At 37.5% G+C, this 10,728-nt stretch overlaps 1 protein-coding gene across 7 annotated transcripts in view; it reads right to left on the bottom strand.

The window, feature by feature from the left end:
• ntm (neurotrimin) overlaps nt 1-10,728 on the bottom strand; it is an 86,306-nt gene that overhangs the window by 74,004 nt on the left and 1,574 nt on the right. The window lies entirely within an intron of this gene.

Genomic DNA, 10,728 nt, shown 5'->3' with positions numbered 1-10,728 from the left:
TTTTTTTTTACTGACTGTTCACTTGCCTTTCATCATGTTTGAACTTTCTCAGACTATAGTTTTTGCTGTGGTATATGAAGAAGTACTTAAAGTGTATGGAAAGCAAATTCACAGTGATATAAAATTAGTGTCATTCATTTTTTTGTTTGTATGTTCACATTGATGTTAAAATTACATTTTCTGATTTATGACATTACTTTTTATGTACTGCTAAAACACTGCTGATCACTTTCTGAAGTTGTAGTGATTCTTTCTTTTCCAAGAAAGAATGTGAAACAAATTGGTTATATAATTTTCATTTTTAAATATTTTAAAATATAATTTAAATAGATTTTTCACACTTTAAGCAATATTGTATCGCATATCGAATATCGCATTTTTAACAAGTTATCGCTATCACTTTTTTTCCCCAATATCGCACAGCCCTAACAAGTAGCCTAAATATATATATAAGATATATACTATAAAATTAAAAAACATTTATTTTAAATGCATAGCACAGTAATGAAGGCAGCAACACAGCAACATATGATAGATAGAACAGAAAAAAAAGACTATTGATAATCTTTCATTGCGCAAAAGTATAATACGAAAGGGTATGGCTCCAATACAGAGCAGCATAAAGCGCTTATGTACATCCCGTGTGCAGAATGATGAGCTTGAAGCAACATGGAGTCACAGCGTGCAGCGCTCCGCATAAAAAAGGGAAGAGATATTGCTGCGTAGTGTATTATATCTGTGCAATATTTTATTGAGCCTTTTCTTTTAACAGTTTTAAATCTCAGTTATTGTGCGCTCTTGAAGAGAGTTTAATCGTTTTGACTGTAGCAAAGACTATAGAATACCCAAAACATGTCACTCGTATTGTTTTGAATGAGGAAAAATGCAATGCTTAATATGGCCGCTCAATTGCAGGAAACCCCGCCTTCTGAGTAATAGAGCCAATCGCTAATCAGTAAAGTCATTGCGTCACTGCAGCTGGCATTAGAAGTCCCGGTTGCTATAGAAACAGTCAGCGTTCTGAGATGCGCGCTTAGGACTGCACATGCACACTGGCTGATCTAGCCTTAAAAATAAGCTTTTTATAATGCTATTTGAGCAAAAGAAACAACATTTATGACACAGTTGTTGTCAGATTTCATTGGTGATTTCAAATATGAAATTTAATTGTAAGCTTAGTGAACAGTTTTGGGAGAATTTGATGTTTCCCCATACAAAGAGATAGGAGCTGCACTCGCATGCCCGACAGGCATTTCAAAGATGGCCGCCGAGTGACATGACTTGACTTAAAGGGACTTTGACTGTAGTAACCGAACGTGACACACAGTTTGAATTCTGAATGGAGGATGACAGACAGACGCAGCAGGGAGAAGAGTTTACGTGAACTTGACTTAAATATTCATCTATACTTCACATTACACTATGGAACGGCTTCAAAACACTTGAAATATAGTGCACGAAAACGTTATGGTGCTTTATAATGTTTTTGTGCCTTTCGCGGGGCTTAACAATAACACAGAATAATATACGGCCTATATCGGATTTGGATCGGTCTTGTCTGACCGATACCCGATCCAACAGAAAATGGCAGTATCGGAGCCGATACCGATACTGAGTATCGGATCGATGCATCCCTAGTTATATGCACAGGTGCACAAACTGCGCTCGCTTTTCTAAATGTAAACTACAATGTACACTATTCATGTTATCTAAACATACAAGGGGTGATCAAAAGTTCAGAGACTATGCCCATGATAAACAATGGAAAACTGTCCTCTTCGGGGTAATGTTAGTCTGTTTGTGTAATGATGCAATATAGCACTCCTGACAGACAGCCCTCTTTCTTAAAGAACCCCCAGCACCATTTTCATATCACTATGCATTACTTTCATTTAGTTCAAATAGTGACAGCATGAACTAAAACTACAAGTTTAGAACACAAAACTACAAGTTACAACCCCGAACTGTTTCTGGTTATGTGTTAAGTCCAGAGTAGAACAGGAGAAGAATTGGAGAGCCTGCACGCATTAATCTGTAATGTTTTATGAACAGACATATACACTTCATGTTCTAAGGTTTGCAAGTGTTCTGTGTTCATTGGGGTCATTTTGTATCTTTTACATCATGTACAGTGACTAAAATAAGTATTTTACCACAGTAAATTGACGTTTATTTGTGATACTTGACTGTTGTATTTCTATTTTCATTGCCTCACTTTAAACCTGTTTTTCTCAAAATTCCATTCCTGAAAATCATAGCTATCAGCCAAATTCAGATAACCATAACTTTTGTTACATTTTGGAAAGTTTTGGAAAGGCTTGAACCCAGCTTTCATATGGTATCAAAATTTCACCATGTGGTGGGTTTTCCTAGATCACATCACATATGATCATCATCAATCATTAAGTATACAATTAAGGGAAAAATTAATTAAGGTGAGGATCATACTTGACGTTGCTACTATGCTCATTCTTCTAAATCCATAAAAAGTCAAGATCCATATTGAAGGTACACCAAGAAGCACAACAAGAAATGTAGCTTTAGTTACAGCATTCAATGAACGTCAAAATGATTGTGCCATCACTGATATTCCTCTCTGGACAGGACTAAAGGCCCCCCGGAGTAGGTAATTTTCCTAAATAATTTTTACAGAATAGCGCTTTTGCATGACCTAAGAAAAAAGATGTCCCTTGACAATTTTGGTGCAAAGCAGAACACAAGTCCGGGTGACATAATATGTATTAAATACCTTCTTCATCTCTTATAAGACAGATTGTGAACATCTTGCCACTTTAATGACAGACCCTCCCGAGAGAAATAAACAAGAGACGTAAATTCTTCTTGCAAACTGTTTCACTTTGTGCAACAGACCCAGTCCCATCAGCGGACTAAAAATACCCGGGCCTCAGGAGTCTTTTTATTCAAGCAAATGAAGGGAAGCAAATGATGATGGTCTATATCTATACATAACATTGATTATGCATGTAATAGACGAGTACAAGGGAGTGAGTGATTGACCGTTCAATCAGAACCCTGAACAGAAAAACATAGCTCTTTAATGGCTAATGAACTCTGTCCTGAGCTGAAAAAAAGAGTCTTAGTTTTCATATAAAATCTGGCATGCAATCAAATGCTTAGTGAGAGAAATTATCCCTGTACCCTTGTTACCAGGCACTCCTTACCTTCATTTGCAGGTTTTTGTGATCACAGTTATCTGTTTGGATGTGTTTTGTGTGTGTTTATGCTTGTGCAGTCTTGATTTTGTTAACCTTGCTCTGCAGAGGCGGAGTTTAGACCTTTAAGCACCTAATTCAGTGAAACCGGTCTCCCACCTCTAAAGTCTTTGGCTGCGGTCCAGATGCCCAGAGCAACGCCTCCCCACAGGCGCTCAGCGCCACACACCTGAACTAGTCAGCCCTGAACTGCTCGCCACAGTGACGCAATCTGGCAGGAAAAAAGTGACATGCTGAAAAGCTGAGTCCTACAGCTCTCTCCTACTAGCACCAGTTCTGGGGATGCAGGTATCAACCGCTTAGTTCTGGGCCTTGGTGATAAAGTAGACTGTAAACAGCATTCAGGAATTTCTAATAGGTGTGCGTGGGCAAAATATCAAGTCTAAGGAGTGTGTTTTGCTGCGGGGATGCATTTTAAGAATGAAGTGAAGTGCTGGCAACCTGTGCTAGGTAACGCTGCCTGTCTGTTGTTGTTCAAGGATCTGAATAATTACAGTAAAGCTTTTGTTGTTTTGAAATGGTTCTAAAATGAGCTTGATGTATGTTATTGTTTCTGTCGAATAAACCAAGAGGATAAAAGACATCCAGAGATTCAATCTTGAGAAAAAAATCTTGTGAAGGAATCTTATATGTCTGGGATTCTTAAACTTTTTGACTCCCAAAAGAACTCAGAATATGATGAAACTTCCTTAAAAACAAATGCAGCAACATATTTTGAATGTATACAAACTCATGTAAACTATAAGAGAAAAATATTAAGTGTGACAATATATAAATTATACAACTGGATTTTAAATTGTCATTGCACTGAATCCAAAACAAGTGATTACATTTTTATTTGGAAAATATAAACTTAATTTGACAGCATATCCTTTTCTGCTATCAGAGTAATTTTAGATGTATTAACCTGAAGAGTAAACTTCAGTAAATGTTAACTTTGTATTTAATTCTTTACATATAAACTTAAGTTGATATCATTTTTTACCCACTATTAAAAGTAATTTTAGATGTAGAAACCTTTTTTTCTCTGAACTCTTCCACAGACCCTCTATCACCCCTGAAGGGTACTGGACTCTATTTTGAAAGTACCTGATAATGCAGTGACAAGCAACCGCAAAATAAATACAACAGCATACATATTTCATATTTCTAAGTATTGGTCAATAGGGGTTGGTCAGTGACAACGCAGCATGACCAGCAGTCAATATAATGCCAATATATACAGTACAAGTTAAGACAGCAAATTGCTGAGGTTTGTACACCAAATTTGACCACAATTAAGCACAAATTGTAGAAGAACTGTTCAGCAGCATCATATGATTTTTAGACTGAGAACTGACGTATGCTTTAAAACATCCACTATTTGGTGAAAAACAAAAAAACCTTTGTAGTTTTGAGGTTACATAACTTGGCACATTTTGACTTCACAAGTGGCCCATCTATGCTCTCAAAGGCAAGTAATGGATATCGAAAACATGCAATTTCTCCAAAATCACAATTCCACTTTCGTGGTCAGGAAATGAATCATCTAGGCCAAATTTATTGAGAGAAAGCCAAAGCAAAAGATGGAGACTTTTTTGTAGAGGACACTTTCTGTGATTTTAGGTTTCAAAGAAAAATAGGAAAAACCAAGGCTAAGTGTGATTACATCCGCAGTGTTTTTCTGCCTTGTTTTTGTTTTTCCTCCTCTCACTCTCTGTCCTCTGAAAGGTTAATGAGTCTGGTGAAAGGAAATGGTCTGAGAGACAGCAAGGTGTTGGACCATTTGGTGTGTGGCCAAGCCAAAGAGCCGCCACAATGTCATTATGCCCCGATGGCGGTTCAAACCAGAATGAGTGACAAACAGCTGTCGCTAATGCACTCGCTAACAGATGCGCCTAGTCTTTCATCCCCTTACCGGGGCAGGACGCAAGCTCCTTTCCGCCAAAAAATAAATCAAACTACAGTAGAGGTCCATTTCCGCCATTGCGAATTAATTCAGAAATATCAAAACACTGATTAATCTCGGGTCTCTGAATCGTCTGGATGGTCATTCATTCTGACAGCACCCTGTGCTCCTGTCTGGCCCTGTGATGGTGGCTCAAATGATTAGGCTTTAATGAGAGACAAGAAAATGTTGATGTAAGGTAAAGGAAAGTGGAATTAGACAGATAATGTTGAGCAGCTCGCTGTGAAATCAAATTAGCGCCCTCTCAATCTTATCAGCAAGAAGCTTATTTTTTTTCCAAAGCAGCATTCCATTCAAACCTCTGCCGTTTATTCTCTTCTCAGTCTCTGCTGCAGATATTCGCAATATATCTGATCGTTCAATACGGTTCAGTTAATAAAAGAGAACTTTGAGCTTTCTACAGGAATATGTGATTGCTAGATATCACAGCTGAGATTTGTGAGAAGTAACGGGATGAGGTGAAGTTAAGCTGATGCATAAAATCTAAAAATACTTTTTTTATGATGGATGATATACTACACTTCTGTCAAGCTTTCATTTAGGATCTGAAAAGATCCGAATAACATTGTGAAGAAGTCTTTATGGTACATATTACATGTACAGTAATATTTCAGAATTGGAAAAGTGATGGAATAAAAGCTTTTAGTGAAACATTAACTGAAAAATAAACTAGATATTAGCATTTTGTGAAGAAAATATAAGTTGCTATGTAGTGGTGATGGGCAACTTTCAGCAAGTTACATCAATACGGTTGCAACAAGTGACTCAATGAGTGAGTCATCGAGTCATTCATTCAACTGATTCACTGATTTGTTCTTATGTATTTTTTAATTTCTTTATTTTTTAGGTTGTACACAAGTTTTTTTTCTCTCTGAACTTGCACCTGGAACATGAGAGCTGCTGCTTCAATTAAATTTTATACTGTTTAGCAGGGATTCGTGCATTGTGTGATTTTTAGAGATTCATGTATATGGATCAAATTAAATGCTATCTTACCAAATTCACATTCGATTTACATTTAGCCTGATACAACAGATAAAAAAAAACAAAAACAAAAAAAAACAACATATACTGTCAGAGTCATTTCCTTGTGGAAAGCGCTTGACCCGTAGAATTATTCCCACACTAATATGCAAATATTAAGAAGCCGTCTCCATCCTGCTTCAATGACTACCGTCCAGTTGCACTTACCCCCATCCTCGTGAAGTGCTTTGAACGGCTAGTCATGCACCATATCAAGTCTGCCCTCCCCCCCTCCCTGGACCCCTTCCAGTTTGCATATCGGTCCAACCGCTCGACCGATGACGCCATCGCCACTACCCTCCACTCAGCACTCACACACCTGGACAAAAAAGGCTCATACGTCAGAATGCTGTTCATAGACTTCAGTTCAGCATTCAACACAATCATCCCTCAACACAAACTGGTCCAGCTGGGGCTCAACACTTCGCTGTGCAACTGGCTGTTGGACTTTCTGACTGGAAGACCTCAGGCAGTACGGGTCGGCAGCAACACATCCAGCACCATCACAATGAACACTGGGGCCCCCCAAGGCTCTCCCACTCCCCCCTCCCAAATACACACACACACTGTCACTTTAATCAGTCTGAATAAGCTCTTTTGCACTACAATCATTATATCTGCACTGTTGTTTACTTCACTGGTTTGCACTCTATCTGCCATGCGCCTTGTGCTGCTTTATATATTTTTTTACATTTTACCTTATTTGTATAATTGTATAGTTGTATTTTATATTTAAATCTGTATCTATCTGTATTTATGTTCTACTGTTAGTGTTATCTGTATGCACCAAGGGTCTGAGAGTAACGCAATTTCAATTCTCTGTGTGTATGTGCTGTACATGTGGAAGAATTGACAATAAAGCAGACTTGACTTGACATGAAATGTAGTGAAAATTTCCAATCATCAAGCACAAACTCCCAAGCAATAGCAAAAATAGGTGTTGAATGTTTATCCCATCACAGTTAAAATTGCATTTACCTATCAAAATAATCAAAATATGATTGTCTGACCGAATAATGCAGCCCTTATATCCACAAATCCACAGAGAGAGAAAGAATATTGGATTGATATGCAGGTTAAACCTGGTGGACTCTTCAGAAATTGCAGGGATTTGCTTCTATCCACCAGCATTTGGGAGGCTGGTGATAACGACAGCTGATATATCAGTTGTCAACAACAACAGACAGACAAGTGGCTGGAAGATATTATCACAGAAGACTCAGGAGCACTCCCTGCAAACATGAGAGCAGCATTCTCCGGGAACCGTCATGAGATGGTATGAATGTTTTCATGCTGTTTAACCACCTACTAAATTGCTGAGGTAAATCTCAGAGATGCTTTTTGTTCCACGTTAAGAGTGAAAATGCTGGGAGAGAGGAAATTGGCTGCTCTGCGTTTCAACAAGTAGCACAAGGCCAGCGTACCAGCTCTCGGTGGTATTAACAAGGTATGAAAGCAGCACACCAATAAATCACAGGCCTTTCAGCCACCACAAGTGAAAAAGTGAGTGCTGTTTCCATCTAATACACTCTAAAACTACAGACCCAGGCGACTACATTTAAACACAAAGGTCCAGGATTAATTAAGCCTGATTCCTTAATATAAACCACTTATCTTACTCCTCAATCAGGGTTCTCGATGTTGGCTAGATGCATCAACTCTGCTTTAAAATAGCAAAGTGAGAAAAGGTTGGCAGCTGTGACCAGAGAGATAGAGCTAGGAAGTAGCATGTGGAAATTCATTAAGTTCAACAAGTTTGGCTTGAGTTGCGATTGTTAGTTTATACCCTAGGTAGTTTATTTTTTCTTCTTCCATATGATACAGTTCATTTATTTTTTGCAACAAACAAAACTGGCCTTTTGTCAGGAAAGTTATTGTCATCCTAGTTCCTTTCCTAACAGATTTTCAAACATGGCAATCACAACACTCAGGGGAAAACAGGCTTTACTCTCTCCAAATCTGAAGCTAGGATTGCAAGTCTCTCAATGCTAGTGAATTCATGGCTGCTTGTTTAGTATTCCTCATTAACATTTTCTTTTAATTGCTTAAACCATCCTAAATTCTTACTGACCTGTCATCTGTGACCTGTAGTTTCTTCTCGCAACCACATTTTCTCATCTGCACATTTGTTAATGAGCAGCTGTTTATTTTAATTGTTACTTGTGTCTTTTCTTTTCGTACTTCTGCTGCTCATCAATTTCACCTTTTAAAACAGTCCTCCTCTTCGTCTTCCAGCCAATAAATTGCCATATCCCATAATCCTCTCCAGACAGTTCGGCACTTCAACGCCCACTCACTGCCCTCAAACTCCCTCAAATTTTGTCACATAATTCTGTAAGAGGGCTTTAATTTAGCCCATGCTGTTGAGGACTTACACAATTAATCTTATTTTTAATGTAATGGCCTTGTTATGTTTTTGGCCTAAGAGTAATTGGAACTGCCAGATTTAGTTTTCTACTAATGTTCACCTGAGGGGGCGATATGACTGAAAACATCACCTTGGGCGGTCGGGTATGATGACACCAATAACTGTAAACTGTGCAGCTGTCACAATGACTGGCAATGCATCAGTGAAACTGCTGCACCCATCGTACAATCTGAATGGAGGTTTATAACTTTGGCGGAATTTTAAATAAGCCAATATATTTGTGGACAGGTTTGATTTAACACTCAAATACAGGAAGCTGTAAGCATGACTGCAGGAAACAAAATTTTTTGTATACAAGATTACATTAAATAACCAAGATTTGTTCCAACTCACTGTAGAATGAACTGCCATATTACTAAAATCAAGTCAGTCACTTTCTGGAAATGTTTAGGGCATGATGACTGCATGAATCTACTTTTTAAAGTTAAAAAAATAGTATAATTAAATCCAACATAATAATTGGACTTTTTGAAGTGTCAGACCCCGTACTGCTCCTCAGTTTTAATACTTTTTCCCTAAAAATTGGACTGCAAATCTGATTTTTTTATATATTTTTGAACATGGCTTACACTGGCCTAAAACTCAAAATGCACAAAAACAGTATAGCCTAAGTGACAACAAACCATGCTTGCATCTGTCAAAAGTTTGGTCATGCATGTCTTTACTGTGTGCAACAGAGATTATCGTTGTTTTTAAAGATCCATACCTCAATGCATCTTTCCAATTTTATCATACACCCCCTCACTGGCTTAAAGGGTTAGTTCACCCAAAAATGAAAATTCTGTCATTAATTACTCACCCTCATGTCGTTTCAAACCCGTAAGACCTTCGTTCATCTTCGGAACACAAATTAAGATATTTTTGATGGAATCTGGGAGCTGTCTGACCCTGCATAGACAGCAACGCATGTCTAAAATGCGTTTAGACTAAAGGTTACTAAAATGTTCCCAAGTACAGAAACGTAGCAAGGAGATCTGTAAAATAATCCATGTGACATCAGGGGTTTAACCGTAATTATACGAAGCTACGAGAATACTTTTTGTGCGCAAAAGAAAAAAAAAAACGACTTTATTATTTGCTGTAAAGTTGCTTTGCAACGATTTGTATCGTGAAAAGCGCTATACAAATAAACTCGAATTGAATTGAAAATTATTTTACAGATCTCCTTGCTACGTTTCCAGATCTTCTTTATGCACCAAGTGCTTGTAACACTCCAAAGAGAAAGGAAAAATTGAAATCGCATCATATGACCCCTTTAATGTTTAATATTCTAAGTAAACAGCAGACACTGTGTATTAAATACATTGTCAATCAGTCATCTCCATTAGCCAGTTTTTCTATCCCTGCACAGAGGTTAAGCTTTATTAAAGTGGGTGTAATCCTGTTAGTCATGTGAATATCCTAAAGGTTACTAGTTCATGTTTCCCCGCATTAAGACGATATGAAGGTCCAAAACATTAGTCACCAAAATAACTAGCCCGGTTTTTCTTACAGAAAAGTTTCTAAATGTTTACACTTTCATTAAGACATCGTTTATTATGTTCATTAAGTTGCTTTCCTCACTAAAGTTGTTATCTATTCTACACAATGTAGCTGAATTCAGGTTTCACTATCCCTGTGGAGACATTTGTTCCCCTCAGTATAGGCAAAACCTGACACACACATACTTTTCCTTAGTTATGTATATTTTTTCCAATTGAGGACATGCCCAAAGGGAGGTTTTGTTACATTTACCACACTTTGGGGGACAATTTTATTCACAAACTATGGCTACTTACAAGCACACAGAACACAGTTAGCTAGTTAATAAAAGTTAAACACACACAAACAGCTTAAAATAATTGTTTGTATGTGACCCTGGACCACAAAACCAGTCACAAGTCGCACAGGTATATTTCTAGCAATAGCCAACAATACATTGTATGGGTCAAAATTATCGATTTATCTTTTATGCCAAGTAAAAATCATGTTCCATTAAGATATTTTGTAAATTTCCTACTGTAAATATATGAAATCTTAATTTTTGATTAGTAATCTGCATTGCTAAGGACTACATTTGGACAACTTTAAAGGCGATTTTCTCAATATTTTGATTT

This window comes from Sinocyclocheilus anshuiensis, unplaced genomic scaffold (genome assembly GCF_001515605.1).
Source record: "Sinocyclocheilus anshuiensis isolate Anshui unplaced genomic scaffold, SAMN03320099.WGS_v1.1 scaffold437, whole genome shotgun sequence".
NCBI lineage: Eukaryota > Metazoa > Chordata > Actinopteri > Cypriniformes > Cyprinidae > Sinocyclocheilus > Sinocyclocheilus anshuiensis.
Note: the sequence above shows the minus strand (reverse complement) of the source record. Positions and strands in the feature narration are given on the sequence as shown.